Here is a 15,480-nt window from a genome sequence, read left to right as displayed (position 1 = left end):
AGGCTTAGGGCATTTCAAAAGCCAGCATTTCTCAACAAGCATGGAAGCATCAACTCCTCCTTTTACTTCCCATCTCTCCCCTTTTCTCTGGGGACAGCAGGCAGCCTGGTGTGACACAATGGGAATAACCCCAGTCCCTCACCAGGCACCAAATCCGTGAGCAAGGCAGGCTTTGATAAATGGGAGGAGGGCGGCAAGTGAAGGAAAGTTTCATGGAAGAGAGCTCGCAGAAGATAGGAGTATTGAAGAGTTTCAACTCTGCAGCCAGCAAAGACTTGACAAATAGGCATCCTTGCACTCAAAGCTGCTGAGAAACAACAGAGGAAAGAAAAATCTCAAGTGGAAGGATTAAGTGGGCAAGTGTTTGCTGTAAGTGTGATTTTGTCTATGAACACCATTTTAGGGGACAGGTTTTTAAAAGCAGAGGTTGTTTGTGGCTTTAAGGCCAGGTTGGATGGGGCTTGGACCAACCTGGTCTAGTGGAAGGTGTCCCTCCTGGGAATAGATGGTCCTTAAGGTCCTTCCAACCCAAACTATTCCATGAACAGCAGCAACACTTGGGAGCTATCTGGCATGAAGCTTCCAAGGTGCCTGTTCAACATTGCTGGGCTCTGACAAAATTCAGTACAAACAAGAAGGTTTTGCTCAAGTCATCATTTTTTTGTTGCTTCCAAAATTGAGGCCTGCACAAGCTCAGTGTCTCCATCTGGCACATCTGCAGTGCTGGAGCTTGGGATGCTGCAATGCCATGTGCCACGGCATGGGGGGAGAAGGGAGGGTTTGGCAGCTGGAGGCCAAGAGGGAAGGAGGAGACAATCCAAAAAGCAAATCATGAATTTAGCTCCAGAATAGGATGGACCAAAATTGCACCCAAAAATAAATTCAAGTGGCTCTTATTAGCAAGAACAGATTTAACTACCACATTCATTTTCAGTTCCTCTCCCCCAAACCATCATTCCCAATGTTCCTCAGGCCTCAGGAGGTAGATCCAAGGACCTCTGCAACCTGGGCACAGCTCAGAGCAGCTATTTGGGGTCAGATCTAGGATGGAAATGACTGACAATGTCTGAAGGGAGAACACAGTTCAAATGTTTTGAAAGCTTTGGAGTGTTTTACTCAATGTTCTGACTGTTTCAAAGTCAGAATGAGGGCCCAGCTTCCAAAAATATATGAATTAAACCATAAGCAATGAGAACAATTGATTCTAACGTATCATCCAACACCACACTTTGACAGGGTCATTTCTAACCGCACATCAAGTGACCACAGGCAAATTGGAGTAGCCAGAGATGCTTCAGAACTGGCTGAAGAGCCACAAGAGGGTCACTGCAAGAGCTTCCTACAGGAAGGACACAAAATACCATCCTGTCTTTGGCAAAAGCCACCGTTACCTGAGAGCTGGCCCACAGATGGAACTTGGTAGCCCAAGGCCAAAGGTAGGTTTGTGCCACAGCACCGGTCAGAGGCCACGCAGCCTCCCAAGGCTTGACACAGGACTGGTTCTCCAAAAACCCCACCAAAATTCATTAACCCAGTGGCTGAACTCTGAATCTCCCCAGAAGAAAGCCTGCAGGACCTTAAATAAGGACTTCAATAAGGACAGGGAATGCTTGAGCTCTGCATTCTACGTGCTCCCTTGTGAAGTGGTCACAGCATCCCAAAGCAGCTGAGCTGCCATTTGTCACCTCCACAGCAAAGCAATCCTCCTGGAAATGCTCCATGCCAACAGCCCAGTCCTGCCAGTGAAGACAAAGCTCAAGGGATACTTGAAGAGATTGGCAACAATTCCTGTAACAGGCAAAATGGAAAAGAAAATGTGGAAGTGGCAATCCTGTTCCTATCCCAGGCTTGGGATCTGATGGCAGGGGCTGGGAGCCTGCCTGAAGTCCCATTTTGAAGGGGGGGCATGGAATGCACTGCCACGACCATCCAGGGGGCTGGAAACAGCTGAAGTGGCACAGGAAGTGTTGGATGTAGGATGGGACCAGTCACAGCCATGATGAGCGTGGCAGAGATGATCTTTCCATGCTGGATTGAAAACCCTGGAATAACAGCCATGCACCTATGTGCTACCACCCGTGTCCTTCATTAGCTAATTACTGACATTTCTGTAACTCCAGGGGAGGGGGAATTCAGTATCAAATATAAAGCAGTGATCTCAGCTGGGCAGCAATACTTTCTCTGGCACAGCTGAGTGGAATTTCAGGGCTTCAGGAACTTAAATTCCCTTAAATCCGTGCCACTTTTCTTGGCGTGTGGGGCACTGAACAGCCCAAAATGAAATCCCCCTGCGCATACACAGCACCATGAGTTCCCTAGGAAGAGGAATCCTTAAAGGCTTCAAAACAGTTTTAAAGATTCTCTCCCAAACGAAGCCAAATTGTAGCAGGTGAGATTTGCACCCTCCAAACACAAGAGAAGCTGTGGCTGCCCCATCCCTGGAAGTGTCCAAGTCCAGGTTGGATGGGGCTTGGAGCAACCTGGGATAGTGGAAGGCATCCCTGCCCGTGGCAGGGGTTGGAACCAGATGGTCTTTAGGGTCCCTTCCAACCCAAACCACCCCATGACTCAATGATTCTGTGAAACTCTGGCATTCTGGGCAGCAAAAGGCAGGAACTTGTTTTGTGCAGCAGAGACAGTTTAAACAGATTAAACTACAAGACTGGTGTTCTAGTCTGCTGTGCTGCCCAGAGGCTGCTGTCATGTCACCTCCAATGAAGCCAGACTCACCAAGCCAGGCCTCACCTTGCCAGGACCTCTTTCCACAGCAGCTAAACACACTCATCTCCAAAGATCCCACGTTGGTAACTCTGAATCCATTCTACAAAACTAAAACCATTCCAAATAACCCATGCCGAAGCAGCTGAGCGAGTATTGAGCAACTGCAAAATTCCTGGCTTCCTAAAGACACTCATGATCTTGCTGTAACTTCAAAAAAACCCCACTGAATAGGTCAATTCCTGGGTTTGGATGTGGAGGAGCTCAGTTTTCCCGGCATTGCTGAGGCTGTCTGCCTGTCCAGGAGCCCTGCCTGAAGTTTCCAGCCAGTTATCATCAGACCTGTGTGGTTCATCCCCGAAGCACTTTTTCCCTTCAGGACTTTCCACCTCTCCCATCCACTTGTGGACAGACTTCCTGGTTCTCTGTCCACCAGTCAAGCGAGCGCAACTGTCAGAGGACAAATTCCTTGAAGTTCCAAAGAGGGGTTTGTTCAGTGGCTGGGCTTCCTGGCTTTGCTCCAGGGGGGTTGGAGAGGGAATGGAAAGGGATGGTTTTGGAAACCCTAATTACACACTGTGTAATTCCCCATGTCTTAAGGTGACTATTTCTAAATTTGGCCAAACCAGAACACCCCAGATTGAGGCAGGCTCCAAGCTCTGCCACTACCCTGCTTCCAATTCCTTCTGAACACGGGACTGAACCATTCTCAAAAATGATAAGCAGAACTGACCTGGGTGATGGGTGAAGGGCTTTGTTCAAGCTTGCAGTGAACAAGAGCCATGAATCTCCTACCAGCTGCTGGGCTTGTGTCCCACAGGAGCCAACAAATGTGGATCTGCAAGACACTGAGCACCCTCAGACCCTGATATGGGCAGTGGAGCTGGGGAAGGGTCTGGAGCCCCAGGAGCTGCTGAGGGAGCTGGGAAAGGGGCTCAGCCTGGAGAAAAGGAGGCTCAGGGAGGACCTTGTGGCTCTGCACAACTCCTTGACAGGAGGGGGCAGCTGGGGGGGGTCGGGCTCTGCTCCCAGGGAACAGGGACAGGAGGAGAGGGAACGGCCTCAGGCTGGGCCAGGGGAGGTTTAGAGTGGGATATTTGGGAAAATTTCTTTGTTGAAAGGGTGCTCAGGCATTAGAACAGGCTGCCCAGGGCAGTGTTGGAGTCCCCATCCCTGGAGGGATTTAAAAGCCATGTGGATGTGGCACTTGGGGACATGGGTCAGTGGTGGCCTGGGCAGTGCTGGGGGAATGGTTGGACTGGATGGTCTTAGAGGACTTTTCCAACCCAAATGATTCCATGATTCTACGACATAGATGGGAATGAAGACCAAGCAGCACCAGGGAAGACCTGGTCCAGCAAAGTGGTTCAATAAACACTGACTTAAAGTGCCACTTAAACCACCCTCTCTGCTGGGCAGAGGGGCACTGCAGGGAATGCAGCAGCCTTGGAAAGGAGAAAAGAGCTTGCAGGGAATGATGCCAGGGCTGCAGCCTCTCCATGGAGAAACCACCACCCTCACAGCACGTGCCTGCTCTGGAGCCTGCTGCCAGCTCACCAGGGCCTCCTCCTGCAGCAGCATCCCCGTGCTGGGCAACGGGGCAGCATCAGATGCTCCATCCCACGCTGCTCACTCAGCTGTGCCAGAGAGGAAACAGGGACAGAGGGCTCCCAGGTTCCCCTTTTCTGGCCACAAACAGGCCGAGCTCCAGCTGAGGATGTATCCTTTTAAAGCAGCTGCCTGCATTTCACAATTTATCTTCAAGTTTCTACAAGAAGAGGGCAACATATGGGAAGTTACATAAACTCGAACAACCCCCACAGAATATCCTGGAAAAAAAGGCAAATACCTCTGCACAGGCATGGAACTTCCTCTAGAACATTTTAAGAAATGTGAAGAGTAAATCCTACACTATGCCATGGATAAAACCTGGACATGGGAAGCAGTATCAGATACTTGGGTGCCTCCACAGCCTCTCCTGGGTGGATCAGGAGATGTGTCACCCTTGTGAACACGCACCTGCAGCACTGGTTTTGCACCTGTATTGCCAAGAGCTCCCTTGCAGCCCTGGCTGAGGGACATGAACTCCAGCAGGGACCCTCACAACAGCCACCAAGAGGGATGGAGGTATTTGGGGACCCTCCAAACCACCCTAAAAGCTGATGGACCCGAGGTGGAAAATACTCAAACAGCCACCAGGTTTGTCATCCTTTCTGAAGCCTCAGCTGAGGAGGGGATGAGAGAGATGAGAAAAGATGACTGTGACTTGTATTTACCTCTCAGGAGAGCAGAGATTCACCTCAGCCCTTCCAAAGCTGCTTTTCTCTCTCAGCTAGCCTTTTTTCTATTTTATTATTCCTGGTTTTATTCATTTGGATGTTGGATTCTGGGAGGCCAGACCTGCACAGCCAGAGCTGAAGCACAGCCCCAGTTCAGGCACTGCTGCAACACAAATGGCTGGGCCACAGATTTCACCTCCAGGTACCTGCTGGAGTCAAAAAATAACTCCCACACAACCACTGAAAGCCAAGACTGGTATAGAAAGATGATAAATGAGTTGGCTGAATACAGCTCCCTGACAGAAGGTTGGAGCCAGGTGGGGGTCGGGCTCTGCTCCCAGGGAACAAGAGGCAGGACAGAAGGAAACGGCCTTAAGTTGCACCAGGGGAGGTTTAGATTGGATATAAAGGAAAATTCTTCATGGAAAGGGTTGTCAAGCACACTGCCAGATAAGATTAGAAAATAATTGAACCTCTCTCATCCCAGTCTCAGTATCTAAAGACAAGCTGCTGCCACCAAGTCACCCAAAGATCCCACCCAGCATTCCCACCCTGCCACCGGAACGAGGATACAAATTCTACACGGCAACTGGGATTAAAAACATCTACTTTCCTGTAGCCAAACAGGTTTAAAGTCTCCTCAAGAGAAAATCTTGAGAATTATCCATGCTTTCCAATTTATTATTCATTCCTAACTCATCTCTGTTCATCTCTAATTCATCATTTAGGGGATGGCATTAGTGTCTGCTGCGGAAGGGGTATGAAACTGCAGCACAGGACTAAAGTTGTACTTCTGAGCTTTCAAGAGTGGCCAGTTTGCAAGAGAGTGAAATCCAGAGGCTCTGAGACACACCATGTGTTCAGCAACACTGGCAAACACATGTGAATATATTTATTTTCAGGCTTCTCAAACACATCCACAAGAGTTTCGCTTCTGGAACACGAGTGAGATGATTATCTGCTGCCGTGATAAAAACATGATTCAAACTGTAAAGCAGCAGGAAAAGTTTTGCATGCTGGCCTGCCACACACTATCACCAGAAAAATTTATGGTACCTCGAGACCTGCAGGTCGAGAGCCAGGATATTCCTGTGCTGAACACGGTGCCTGGAACGGGAGGCTACACTTTCCCAGAGCGCTGCTGGAATCTTTATAAACCACTAAAATGCCTTTTTTTTAAAAAAAAAAACCACACACACACACAAAAGCAAATCCTGTTCTTCATATTTCTCCTCTTACTCAGTGGGATTTACTCATTTGAAGGTTCCAGCCTTCCAGAAAGTTTTAACAGCATCGGGATTGGGACATCTGTCCCTTTTGCTCCTGGTTTGGCTGAGTGTCTCGGGTCACCCTTGCCACCAGCAGCCAGACCTGAGTTCCTTCCTGGCTTTTCCTTCACCTAATTCCCTGCCTCTGTGGGTCACTTCTTTCCCTTCTTCCTCCAGCCCTGTTTCTCCTCTGTTTCTGGTCCAGGGCTGGGTCTGCACTGGATGTAGCAGAGTTTTTCTGGGGATGGAGTAAGAGATGCCTGACCGGGAGCAAGCAGGACTCCGAGCTGGTTGCAATCACACTGGGGCCAGGAACAGATTTCCTGGCTGCAGAACCCTCTCCGACATATCCCACGGTATCATTTACCAACACAAATTAGTACTGTCGGCCCTGAGGTTGTGACTGAAGTGTCTGAAATCCCCAGAGGAGGAACTGACACACTACTTCTAAAAACACAGGTGGGAAGCAAGGGGGGGAGCCCACACAATCCCAGGGATTCCAGGAGGATCTGCTGCTTAGTTGGTGAGTTCACCACTATGGAGTGAGTCCAGAGGAGGCCACCAAGATCATCAGAGGGATGGAGCAGCTCTGCTATGAGGAAAGAGAGAGAATTGGGATTGCTCAGCCTAGAGAAGAAAAGGCTTTGGGATGACCTAATTGGGGCCTTCCAGGACCTGAAGGGAGCCTACAGGAAAGAAAAAGAGAGACTGGAGCAACAGGAGAAGCGGGGAACGGCTTCACACTGAAAGAGAGTAGGTTTAGGTTAGATGTTAGGAAGAAATTCTTCCCTGCGAGGGTGGCGAGGCCCTGGCACAGGTTGCCCAGAGAAGCTGTGGCTGCCCCTGGAGGTGTCCAAGGCCAGGCTGGACGGGGCTTGGAGCAACCTGGGAGAGTGGAAGGTGTCCCTGCCCATGGTAGGTGGTAGCAATGAGATGATCTTCCAGGTCCCTTCTGACCAAACCATCCCGTGATTCCATTATCAGTGTTCCCAGATGACATGCTGAGTGCCCAGAGGACAAGTGAGGATGGTTGGGTGTCAGTTTTGGGGAGACCCTCTGCAAGTTCTCTTTCAGGCAGATGATCCCCAACCCCCTGGGGAAGAGCATGTGAGTAAAGACCCAGGGAGACATCCTGCCTTCAGCAGTCACACTGGGAATTGCTGCTCTCCCCAGCCCTGGAGCAAGGTCACCACTGATGGGGTGGAGCCCAAAGCCAGCTAAACCTCTGGGGTTCAGCTCATCAGAACAATCAGAGATTATTTCGAAACACCAGGCGTGATATGGGAGGACAGTCATCCTAAGGGGTGCTGGTTCAACCCCAGAGCAATCCAGTGGTGATTGATTCACTGCTCATACCTGGATCCAGGCTTCCTGTCACCTATTACTTAACTTGAATACACAAAACCTACAAGCTCCAACAGGCTGTTTTTCAGACAGGTATGCTGCTGCAGCACCTCCACAATGAGCCTGTAACACACCTTTATTGATGGAGTTTGGAGTGTCAAGAAGTGTCTTGGACCCCCAAGTTATGAATCCAGATCTTAAAACTCTCTATCTAAGCAGCATCCATCAGCCAAGGTGGCTGGTGTTCAGGTATCATGACAATGGAAGCCCATTTTCTGCCAGCTGGGATTTCCAGGCTGGGCATCTCCCATTTCCACTGCCTGCAGGACTCATCCTGAACAGATGGTTCATGGCCTCGGTGCGCACAACCCCGTTAGCAAACATTGAGCCTACCAGAATCAAGAAAGGCAGCTGGGAGACAGGCAGGGGAGATCCTGCCTGCAACAGCTTTGCACTGGAATTCATCTCATGCTTCCCAGGTAAATGCTGGGGAAACCAGGAAGGATGCCCTGCACCTCCCCTTCTTCAGACACTCAGGGCTCTGGGGGAGGAAAGGGGTTTGGCTGGTTTCCCTTCCCTTCATGAAGGAAGGCAGTGCAGGCATGTCTTCCTGGAAGGACCAGAAAATAGCCATGGATCGAGTCAGACTGCGGGGCAGGATGAGGAACTCCTCGTTATGGCAATAAAAAGGTCTCAAGTACCTGGCTGGGGCACCAGGAATCCACCAACAGGCCAGGCTGGCTCAGAAACAGCTTTTCACATCAGCGCGGTGAGAACATTTCTGTTTATTTGTTCCTCAGCGTCAGCCAAGAAGGAAGGAGGTGCTGCTCCATTCCCCCTCACCACACTTGTCCTCAGCTCCACACAACAGCAGAGGGCTTAAAATCGGTGACACCTCCACCTCCTGCTCCCTCCTACCAACCTGGAATGTTTGGTCTCACTGACAGGTTTTAATTTGGCTTCAGAGGAGGGATGGCATGGCATGACCTGACTCACGTGGGAAAGGCAGAGGTTACTCTCTTTTCTGCTCCTCTGAAGTCAGAGAACGCTTGTTTTCCATCCCAGACCCAAATTAGTGCTAATTATTCCATGCAAAATGGAGTTGCTTCAACAGGAAGGAATTAGGACAACAAATTATTCTGGAATAAGGAGTCGCTGCTGCCTAAGCAAGTGATCTGTTTGCACAGAGAACAAAAGGAGCGTTCTCAAGGCCAGGTTGGACAGGGCTTGGAGCAACCTGGCCTAGTGGGAGGTGTCCCTGCCCATGGCAGGGGCTTGGAAGGAGATGAGCTTTAAGGTCCCTTCCAACTCAAACCATTCCCTGATTCTCTAATTCTTCCACAGGTGTTTTGGAAAAAAAGTAGTCCCAATTTTAAACAGATTTCCAACCTCCATGCCTGCTACAGTAGACACTAGGATTTTCTGCATGACCAATATGCTGAAACTCAACCCACACTCAGGTGTTTTGACTGCCACCATCAAAACTGCAGCTGCCATAAACACAGAGGTACCACACGAGCATCCACAGCTCGGCAGGTTTGATAGCCATGGCTGGGAGGAAGGCAGGTGCAGGCACACACCCTCCTGCAGCCTAAAGGAGGGTTTCCTTCCATGGAGACACAACCCTCAAACCTGCAGGACATGTGACTGTGGAGATGCATTGTTTGAGTGCATAGAATCATGGAATCGTGGAATCACAGCATGGTTTGGGTTGGAAGGGACCTGAAAGAGCAGCCAGTTCCAACCCCATTCCACTAGCCCAGGTTGCTCCAAGCCCTGTCCAACCTGGTCTTGGACACTTCCGGGGATCCAGGGGCAGCCACAGCTCCTCTGGGCACCCTGTGCCAGAGCCTCCTCACCCTCACAGCCAAGAACTTCTTTCTAATATCCTATCTAACCCACCCTCTGGCAGTGGAAGCTCTTTCCCTTGTCCTGTCACTCCATCCCTTATCCCAAGTCCCTCTCCAGCTCCACTGGAGCCCCTTCCGGCACTGGAAGGGGCTCCAAGTCCTCCCTGGAGCCTTCTCTTCTCCAGGTGAACATGTCCCAGCCTGGCTCCAGAGCTGAGGAGCTCCAGCCCTGGAAGCATCTTTATGGCTTCTTCTGGAGTTGCTCTAAGTCCTTGTTGTGCTGAGGACTCCAGCCTTGGACACAGCACTCCCCACCATCACCTCCTCCCTGCACAGACACAGCAATCCCCTTCCCAGAGGGGCAGCCCCTACCTTGCTGTACTACAAAACACCTCATGCTGCAGAAAAAACCCAGGTGGGGCAACATGAAGCAGCTGTGGAAAGCAGCACCACTCTCATGGGGAGTTCCAGGACCATGGTGGGAGCCTGGAGATGGCATGAAAGGCCTCCTAAAGAGGTTAGACAGACAAAAGAATCAATGAGCTGCCTCTGGACTAGTGCCTGGGCAGATGCATGTGACAGTGCCATTATCCATGGATCCCACAACATATTTCCCACGAGCTTTGGCCACACACAGAAGTTTCAAGTGCTGACAGGTACCACAGCTGACAGTCCAGCCACGTGAGCTGCATCAGAGAAAAAGGGTTTCCAGAGTATTTGTGAGTTTAATGAGAAGCGAACACTCGTGATGAAAGCCACTCTACTCACTTACAAAAACTGGAGACATCAGGAAGAACAGGATCGCACCAGCCTCTAGCGATATCCAGGACCAGCTGCTCCAGAGGAAGATGCAAGAAATCAGTCTGGACGGCTCAGGAATCACTTGCTTATCGGCAAATCTCTTCCTAAGCCCATCAGATAGTGATTAAGCACAATGGTTCATACCCTATTTATTAAATATTAATCCTCCCTAAGGTGACTGCCGACGTTCTGGTTATCCGATTCGGATAACCGCACACCCTGTTCCCTCTCCACCCCAAACCACGTAAACACGATGTACAAAACCCAGCAGTATTCTGTGATCCAGCCAGAGCCTCCTTGGGCTCCGAGCCTTGAAGCAAACCAGCTGATCCCACTAAAATCAGGGGGGAAAGAGTTAAGAGCAGGAGATGAATCAGCCACTGCTCTAAATGCAGACATTTCCTACCTCTCCACTCAAGTGTCTCTTCCTGTCCGCAGGCTTTGGGGATGCTGGCGGACCTGGTCGTGTTCAAATGACTTCCACTGTGAGAGGAAAGCCCGGGGATTTGTTTTATTTCCAGAGGAAAATGCGATTTGTGAATGAGCCCAGAGAGCGGCTGCCAGGGATGATTGACCTCCTGCCCATGTCACACCAGGAGCGGAGGACCAGGCAGCAGCTGGTGCCACTCCTGACCCTATGGAAGCACTACAGGCGCCAAGTTCCATGCAAAATATCCCACCCCACGCTCCCCAGTGTTTTGGGGCACCACACAGACCCTGACAGTGGCACAGCAGAGGTCACAAAACCTGCACCCTCCCTGCTGGATTGGGATCCACCACCCCACTGGAGACACAGAGGGTTGGAGCAGAACAGATGTAGGCTGGTAGCAGGAGGAGACAGGGAGAGAGGGAATTCAAGCTGCTCATCCACAAGGATGTTGATGTTGGACATGGACCAGTATCACGGAGCAGCACAGAGATTCAGATATTTATGAGGGATGTTTCAGGAAGGCAGGGCTGTGTCTCCTTAGTCTGGGAACAACACAGCAGCACGAGCACCAGTACCCTGGAAACAGGAAGTACCTATTCCAGCACCTCCCAGGATCCCCCACTGTTTTCACAGAATCCCAGAGTCATTTAGGTTGGAAAAGACCTCGAAGATCATCACCTCACAAGTCCAACCTGTGACCAATCCCCACCTTGTTACCAGAGCAGAGCACTGAGTGCCATGTTCAGCTGCTCCTTGGACACCTCCAGGGACGATGACTCCACCACCTTCAGCCAAGTGTAACCAACCAGCTGCTTTAACCAACCGTTTTAATAAAGATCAGGCAAAAACCCTGGAGCTTTCCACAGGCGCTCCCCCAGAAAGCTCTCCAACAGGGGTGGAAAGAAACACATGGAATGGGAAGGCAGCAGTGCCCACTTTCTGCCCAGCACAGACACCAAGGCTCTCTCTCCCAGCACCCCCAGGTCCTAGGGAAGCCGTGGTCCCTGCTCCCCAAAATGCATCCTGGCTCTTCACCCTGGCCACAGCAGAAGCCATCAGGGAGCTGGCTGTGCCTTGACCAACCCTGTGATCCCATTCCTCATTCCAGAGCTCCACACAGAACCTGTTTCCCAATATCTCTGGGAATAACAGCATGAGTTTGCATCTGATGCTTGACAGGGAGAGACAAATCCTCCCCCCAAACCCGGCTGCAGCTCCCCCGAGCACATCCTTCCCCTCCCTGCCACTGGCTGCTGCAGCAACAGGAATTAAAATAAAGATGAAAAACTCCTGTTGGGGCCGCAGTTTTATTTCCTGCCGTTTTCTAGAACTCCTTGTACAGGAGGAAAAAATCCTTAAATATTTCCAAGCGTCCTGCATGCTCGCAGCAAGCTTCCCCCAGCCACGGGCAGGCAGAGAAGGGATGACTAATTTTTTTTTAGCTTAAGACGCTGTGGAGAGTGTCCTGTGAACAAGCTCAGTAAATTCCTGAGGCTCCCGGCAAGGACTCCACCACTCCTTGCGAAACTTCCCAGCTGGAACCTCACAGCCGAAAAGCCAGAAAACATCATTCTTCTCTCCCTCGACAAACAGAGGTTGGGATTCCTTTCACGACAGTATTTGGATTTTTAATGTCAGTCCATATTTAGCAGGAGGGAAAAAAAGCCTCCCTTCCTTCCTGTCACATTTTCCACCCTCGATGACATCCAAGATCAGAAACAAGCAAGTGCTGGCCGAGAAGGGAGGATGCAGCTACCCGAGCGTGGGAGAGCCCGGAGAGGGGCAGCACGGACATTCCCATTTGGGATTCCCGTTTGGGATGCGCGGAGGCAGTGGCGAGGAGGGGACACACCCTTCGAGGAGCGGAAAGAGCCAGTGAGAAGGGGACAGAGCCCTCGGACCCCACAGCAAAGAGGATGTACCTTTCAATGCTCCAGCCTGGAGCATCTCCCGGAGGGATGGCACAGGGAGCAGCCAGGCTCCAGGCCACAAGTCCCCAGGCTGGAGTATCCGTCCCAAAAGAAGCCTTTGGTCACCGGCACGGCCTGGATCTGCCAAGGGGGGCGTGGTCAGGCCGTGGGTCAGGAGGGTTCCTCACTGACCAGAAGCCGCAGTGCCCTGAGAGGAGGTGTCCAGGGAGCCCGGCGATCCTGCAGCAGGGAGGTGGTGGGTGCTGGCAGGAGATCGTGGCCATGGTGGCCCTGCCCTGCAGCCCTTTTCTGGGTCTTACAGGGCTGTTCCCAGCTTGGGCCCCCGTGTCCAACCCCGTGGGTGCAGGGTGGGAGGAGGCCGTGGGTCGCTGCAGACCCACAGTTGGAGGTTCATAGAATCATGGAATGGTTTGGATTGGAAAGGACCTTAAAGCCCATCTTGTTGCATCCCCTGCCGTGGGCAGGGACACCTTCCACTATCCCAGCTTGCCCAGAGCCCTGTCCAACCTGGCATTAAACACTTCCAGGCATGGGCAGCCACAGCTTCTCTGGGCAACCTGTGCCAGGGCCTCCCCACCCTCACAGGGAACAATTTCTTCCTAATATCTAATCCCACCGTACTCTCTTTCAGTGTGAGGCCATTCCCCCTTCTTCTGTCACCCCAGGCCCTAGTAAAAAGTCTCTCTCCATTTTTCTTGTGGCCTCCCTTCAAGTACTGAAAAGCCCCCATTAGGTCTCCCCGGGTCCTTCTCCAGGCTGAACAATCCCAGTTCTTCCAGCCTTTCCTCACAGGAGCGGTGCTGCATCCCTCCGATCAACTTGGTGGCCTCCTCTGGACTCGCTCCAACGGAGCAAATCCGCAATCCCCAGCCCGCGATCACTTTTAGAAATCACCATTACCATCAACAAATATACCTACAAATACGCAAATACTAACCCCCAAGTTCACTGTGGACAGGGCGGGGGTGACCCAACTCCACGAACACGCGTGGGTCGCGCCCCCCGCCCCTTCCATCACCCCCACGCCACCGTAACAACCCCGTGCCCATCCCCGGGGGTCACCTGCGAACCCCCCCGCGCTCACCTGCGGCCGCTGCTCCCTCGCCGGCTCCCGCCCAAACGGCTCCGCTGCGAGGCCGCGGCGGCCGCCTGTAACCATGGACGGCGCAGCGGGGGAGGGCGCGGGGGGGGGGGTCGGGGGAAAAGGGGAGGGGGATATGAGGGAAGGGGAAGGGGTGCGGGAAGCCCCCGCCGCCCCTCGGGGCTCTCCCGGCGCTCAGCGGCGCCGCCGCCGCCGCCCGCCCGCTGCCGCCGCCATCGCGCGGCTCCGGGCCGGGGGCGTGGCCGGGGCGTGGCCGTGGGCGTGGCCACGAGGGGCCCCTGCACGTGGCGGTGCTGCCCCCTGGTGGCGCGGAGGCGGCACTGCCGCCCCCCCCCCCCCCCGCCCGCCCCGGTCCCGCTTCCCAAAATTCCGGAGTAGGAAATTAACTATAAACAAAAAGGTTTGGTGGGATACTACGGGAAAGCCGGAGAGGAACTCTTAGTAAGGAAATGCAGCGGCAGGACAAGGAGTTAACTGTACAAGTGGAAAGAGAGGGAATTTATATTGGATATTAGGAGGAAACTTTTTACTGTGAGGATGCTCGACTGGAACTGGTCACCCAGGGAAGATGTGGATGCCCCAACGCTGGCAATTTTCAAAGCCAGGTTGGATAAGGCCTTGAGCAACCTGGTCTAGTGGGGGTTGTCCCTGCCCGTGGCAGGGTGGCTTGGGACGATCTTTAAAGTCCCTTCCAAACCTTTAATGTTCTATGATTTTATGATTCTATGATTCTGTGATTCTATGAACAAAAATTACTGGGCGCAACTGAGCGAGTGGCTTTTGTTCTTCATGTGGTAAGTTTTGATCATCACAAAGATCTCTTCTTAGTTAGAAACAACCCAGAAATATGATCTTTTTTATAATTTAGAGTGAGGAAAGCTGGCTTCAATTAATTAAAATCACAGAATGGTTTGGGTTGGAAGGGACATTAAACACCATCTCGTTCCACTCCCTGCAGGGACACCTTCCACTATCCCAGATTGCTCCAAGCCCCATCACCTGTGGCCTTGGACGCTTCCAGGGATGCGGCAGCCACAGCTTCTTGGGACAACCTGTGCCAGGGCTCACATGAAGGAGCATGTTCCTCATATCCAGGTGGAATTTCCATCAGTTTCTGCCTTTTGCCTCTTGTTCCATTGCTGGGCACCACAGAGCAGAGCCCGGTCTCTGTCCTCTTGGCACGCTCTCTTCAGATATTTATACAGATTAGTGAGGTTCTTTCTCAGATGTCTCTTGCCGAGGCTGAACAGGTGCAGCTCCCAGAATCACAGAACCACAGAATCCTGGGGCTCAAAGGGACCTCTGGAGACCATCCAGTCCAAGCCCCCTGTCAAGGCAGTGTCACCTGGAGCAGGTGACACAGGAACACGTTTGGAATATCTCCAGAGAGGCAGGATCCACGACCTCCCCGGGCAGCTGTTCCAGTGCTCACCCTCAACACAAAGAGTTGAGGTGGAACTTTTTGTGGTTTAGTTTATGGCCATTAGTCCTCGTCCTGTCACTGGGCACCACTGGAAAGAGTCTGGCACCATCCTGTGACACCATCCTGGAGATATTTATACGGATTGATGAGATCCCCTCTCATTCTTCTCTTCTCCAGACTAAACAAGCCCAGCTCCCGCAGTCTCTCCTCGGAGGGGAGACGCTCCCGTCCCCCAACACCCGCTGGACGCGCCCCAGGATCTCCGCGTCCCCCTTGCCCTGAGGAGCCCGGAACCGGACACGCCCCCCGTCAATCACTACCTGTCAATCATCGG

General features: G+C 52.1%; 1 protein-coding gene across 3 annotated transcripts in view; it reads right to left on the bottom strand.

The window, feature by feature from the left end:
* The window catches only part of PTPRA (protein tyrosine phosphatase receptor type A), a 114,940-nt gene extending 100,991 nt beyond the window's left edge, over window positions 1-13,949 (bottom strand). For all 3 annotated transcript variants that reach the window (XM_039550741.1, XM_039550740.1, XM_039550739.1), the window contains exon 1: window positions 13,706-13,949. The gene's annotated coding sequence lies outside the window, so the exon portion shown is untranslated. The remainder of the gene's footprint in view (window positions 1-13,705) is intronic.
* Between the last annotated feature and the right edge of the window lie 1,531 nt (window positions 13,950-15,480).

Source organism: Corvus cornix, chromosome 4 (genome assembly GCF_000738735.6).
Source record: "Corvus cornix cornix isolate S_Up_H32 chromosome 4, ASM73873v5, whole genome shotgun sequence".
NCBI lineage: Eukaryota > Metazoa > Chordata > Aves > Passeriformes > Corvidae > Corvus > Corvus cornix.
Note: the sequence above shows the minus strand (reverse complement) of the source record. Positions and strands in the feature narration are given on the sequence as shown.